This window comes from Benincasa hispida, chromosome 9 (genome assembly GCF_009727055.1).
Source record: "Benincasa hispida cultivar B227 chromosome 9, ASM972705v1, whole genome shotgun sequence".
Taxonomy (NCBI): Eukaryota; Viridiplantae; Streptophyta; class Magnoliopsida; order Cucurbitales; family Cucurbitaceae; genus Benincasa; species Benincasa hispida.
Genome location: NC_052357.1, coordinates 40,962,786 through 40,967,465, shown reverse-complemented (window position 1 = coordinate 40,967,465; position 4,680 = coordinate 40,962,786).

The following is a 4,680-nucleotide window of genomic DNA, read 5'->3' as shown; positions in this document are numbered from 1 at the left end:
AATGATATTTAATATAAATTCCATTTATGTTAAATTTAATTATATGAATCTAATTCACATAATTAATATTTGAATCATATTTAAATGTTTATTTTCTCTCAAATAAATTTTATATTATAATGTATCAAATACATTATAGTAATTATATTATATATAATTAAATTAAATTATTTATACACATATAATTAATTCCCTCAATTAATTTGAACAATTCAAATTAATCCAAAAATTGATTCCTATTAATTCTTGTTGAGCTATAGAGAGGACCTTATGGACTTGTAACTTGAAGCTTCAACGGTGAATAATTAATTAAACTCTTTAATTAAATTATTCACCATTCGTTAATTGTCGGACACTCCACTAAAGACCGACAGCTGTACTCTTCGTACTACAGATATATTTTTGTGTCCATTAGATATAACCAGTCAACAATACAATAACCCTTCACAAATTGTTCGTAAGTACAGTTGGGCAAAAATTACCGTTTTGCCCCTATGAGATTTAGGGCACCAACCCCATCAAATCCAATTCAAGATTAGATAACAGGACAGTAGTTAAAACCATCCTCAAGTATCTTCGGAGAACAAGGGACTACATGCTTGTGTATGGAGCTAAGGATTTGATCCTTATAGGATATATTGACTATGATTTTCAAACTGATAGGGATTCTAGGAAATCCACATCAGGATCAGTGTTCACTCTTAATGAAGGAGCAATAGTCTGGAGAAGCACAAAGTAAGGTTGCATTATTGGCTCTGTTGGGGTTGATGTCCTAAATCTCGTAGGGTTCTGTAGTTTATAAACACCTGTATGAACAAACCCTCTGTGATGTAATAATATGAGATATTTAGTCTATGAAATATGAGATATTTTAGTTGCATTAACCACAAACCAATAAACTAAGATCCCTGGTTGTCGTTGTAACTTAAGCATGTATGTGGATACATACAAGTGGATCGTGCTTTAAGTGATAATCTAAATGGTCTGCGATATATGGATAAAGGAGGGAAACCTTATCCTGGTGACATTGCAAGTGTGGCCCGCTTTGTAGATGTTACAAGTGATGTAAAGTACTACAAATGGTTTGTTCCTGACCATTCATGTATTAGACATGGGAGCGAGGATGCTCTATATAAAGGAGTTTGTATAAGACCGGACCACGAAATGTTTAGTCTAGTTATATAACGTCCTTCATGACAGAGACTTTCATTTCCCTAGGATGACCATAGGTAACATGACCTTAATCCTGAGTGAGTTATGAACTCCTACCTATGAGGGCGGTTCTTTGATTTGAATGGGTGCAAGTGGCCAAATCGCCGACTTAAGCCTACCACTTTGGGAATTCGTCTGATTGGGGAGTTGGGAACTCAACTACACAAGACGAAATTCACTTCTTCCTTGAAGAAGGGGTAAGTAGATAAATTACTCCCTTAAGTGCTGATTCCGAGGCTTGAACAATGTGGCGCCACACTTTCTCTTGGTCCGAGAAGGATTTACTCATAGTAAGACTATGACATATAGAAGAATCAGTGGTACTTAAAGAGTTAGATGTAACTATAGGGACAAAACGGTAAATTGGCCTAGTTGTACTTACGAGCCATTTGTGAAGGGTCATCGTACTGTTGATTGGTTATATCCAATGGACAAAGAAATATATGTGTAGTGTAAACCCCGAACTTAGGTTCCTTAGATAAGCATGAGCCAAAGGGATGTTATATTACATATTTTTTAAGTAGAAATTCATGTTGTTTATAGGGATTATGAAGGAAGGGAAGGAAAATATATTTAATAAAGAAACTCGATCATTAGTCTGGCTGGAGGCACTAAGTGAGGGGTGATGTGGCAATCTACTCCTTAAATTCAAGAAGTGGCAGAAAGATTAAAAGGGGAAGTGAAACTTCAAAAGCATGGTTTCGGAAATTGACAAGAGAAGATATAACGAATTCAGTGCCATTTGAAAGCTGGGAGAATCTAGTTTTCAAGGTTGTCCTGCTGGAGGAAGATTTCAAGAGGAGAAGAACAAAATTGGAGAATTTGTAGAAGAGACAGAACCACGGATTAATCAGGGCCCAAGGTGAAGTTTGGAAGTTCCAAGTAAAACTATAAGGAATTCTTGGCTGAAATTTTAAGATAAGGAAGTTAACTCAAATTTAAAAAAGTTTGTAGAAGGAAGTTTCTTGAAAAGAGTTCTGGATTTTGAGTTATGAATTTTTGAAGTTATAACAGAGAATTGGTGCATAAGCAGATAGTTGCTTGTGAAGAACAAACAAGCAATTCATCGTGGAGAATTATAGCGAGATTTAGGCATGAGGATCTCGCTCTAGGGGGAAATCTCGCTAGGAATTGAGGTGAGTATCGCTAAGAATTTCACAGAAAAACTTGATCTCGCTCTAGAGGATCTCGTTGGTATCGCTCTAGAGGATCTCACTGGCATCGCTCTAGAGGATCTCGCTAGCATCGCTCAGGGGATCTCGCTGACCTCGCTCAGGGGGATCTCGCTAGTAAAGTTGTCTGTACTGATGGAAGTTCCTTTAATAAATGAATTATTTGAATTATTTTATTAGGCATTCTAAGTAGTTTTATCGGGAATTATATCTTTTCAGGCAAAGAAGAGCTAGGCGAAGCGTATAAACTAATAAGAGCCTGATGAACTGTGAGTGACTAAGTAAACTTAAGATTTCTAATACTCATGCATATATGATCAAGTAAAGCACGGTGACATTAATGATGTATTTATACTTCCTCAAGCAAAAAATGGTTGGAGAATAAGTTAACGCATGTTTCCCGGCTTGTATGTGTGTAGCACAGGCCAAGGTATACCATGTAACCATTACAAAAGCTATGTTCTGATTTTGATATATGCTTCTTAGAGGAAGGTTATGAGAGAATGAGTTCTTATGTAAATGAGTGATAATGGAACAGCTCTTGTGTAAATACTAGGCAATGGAACTTAATTTGATGTTACAAAATACACATTTGGCACCAAAGGACGTTGAGAAGGTATCTAACCAATTAGGGACCGAAGGACATTTGAGAAGGTACCTGGCCAATTTGATACCGAAGGACATTTGAGAAGGTATCTGGCCAATTTGATACCGAAGGACATATGAAAAGGTATCATAGTAGCTCGATACTAAAGGACAAATTTGAGAAGGTATCTGAGCCGAAGTACCTAAAATATGATGGTACTTAGTGTGGCCACGTGCACGTAGGCAGTTATGGATGAGAGACCGAAGTATGGGTCTCTTGGTCAGTAATAAACATTTAGGAGCTAGTGCGTTTAGACTCGTTCTCAACTAGGAATAATAATGTTGTCTGAGAATGGTTTACAGCTACATGTAGAGACATTTACTTGAGTTTACTCATTGGCATATTTACATGTTTATAGTGATGCTATGCTTGTTGCTTTACAATTCTATAGTCACTCACTGAGCTTTTAGCTCACAAAATTTCTATATTTTCCTTTTTCAGGTAGCGGTCAGTTTCCTCAAGTTTGATCCTTCTACTGCTTGCCACCGAAAGACTCGGGCTTCTGTTTATGTACACATGTTTTGTTTTGTGACTGTTGATGATCTGTTTATGTACACATGTTGATGATCTAGTTAAATCATCAGGTAGCGGTTGATGATCTGTTTGTGTACACAAGTTTTGTGAGGGATTAGGGCTTCTGTAGGAATGTTTGGGCCACCTGTGAATATTTTTTTTCTATAAAAGTAATGTCTTGGTTGTATGCATGTATTTATGTAATCTTTGTAGAATCTTAGGAGAAGTTAGCTATTTGCATATATTATTAATCAGATGAATAGGTTAGTATTTAGATTAGAAGGCATGGGTGGTGAGTGCTGGCAGTAGGGCTAGTAACTACCATGGTCATATCCTCTTCCAGAATAAAAGGGTAATCTGGGAGGGGGTGTGACAAGTTGGTATCAGAGCATAAGGTTTTGGGAATGAGAGGGAAGTTTATGCATAAGTCTAAGTCCCTAAGTGTGATTCCCTAACATGTGTACATTGTATTAAGTGAAATGCCGAGGCAACGTGGCAGACTGAGTAAGCAGATAGGTGGCAGGGACACTGACCCTACCAATAGGGCCTGGAGGTTAGGGAGGACCTGCCAGGTGGCAAAAAGAAGGTGAATGATCCAGTGGGTCAGGAAATGATGTCTGAGGGAGAGTCCAGTACTCCCCAAGCAAGGGCAGATTCGCGCTAGAAGATGCAATGTTTGACAGGATAGTGCAGAGGTTAGCAGCCAGTATGGGCTCTACACGAGCCGACCCAAAAAAGAAATATGGTATTGAGAGGTTTAAAGCCCTAGGGGCTGTGACATTTGAAGGTACAACAGATCCAGCTGAAGCTGAGTTGTGGCTGGATGTAGTTGAAAAATGTTTCAAAGTTATGAGTTATCCAGAGGACAGAAAAGTGGGATTAGCCACCTTTTTACTATAGAAAGGAGTAGAGAAATGCTGGAAAGTGATATTCGCCAGACGAGCTAGTACAGATGTGATGTTATGGCCTGAGTTCAGGAAGGCCTTTGAAGATAAGTATTACCCCAGCTTGTTTCGGGATGCAAAAAGGGATGAGTTCCTCATATTAACACAGGGAACGATGTCGGTGGCAGAATATGAGCAGAAATTTACAGAGTTATCACAGTATGCCTTGCCGATTATTGCTGAGGAAAGAGAT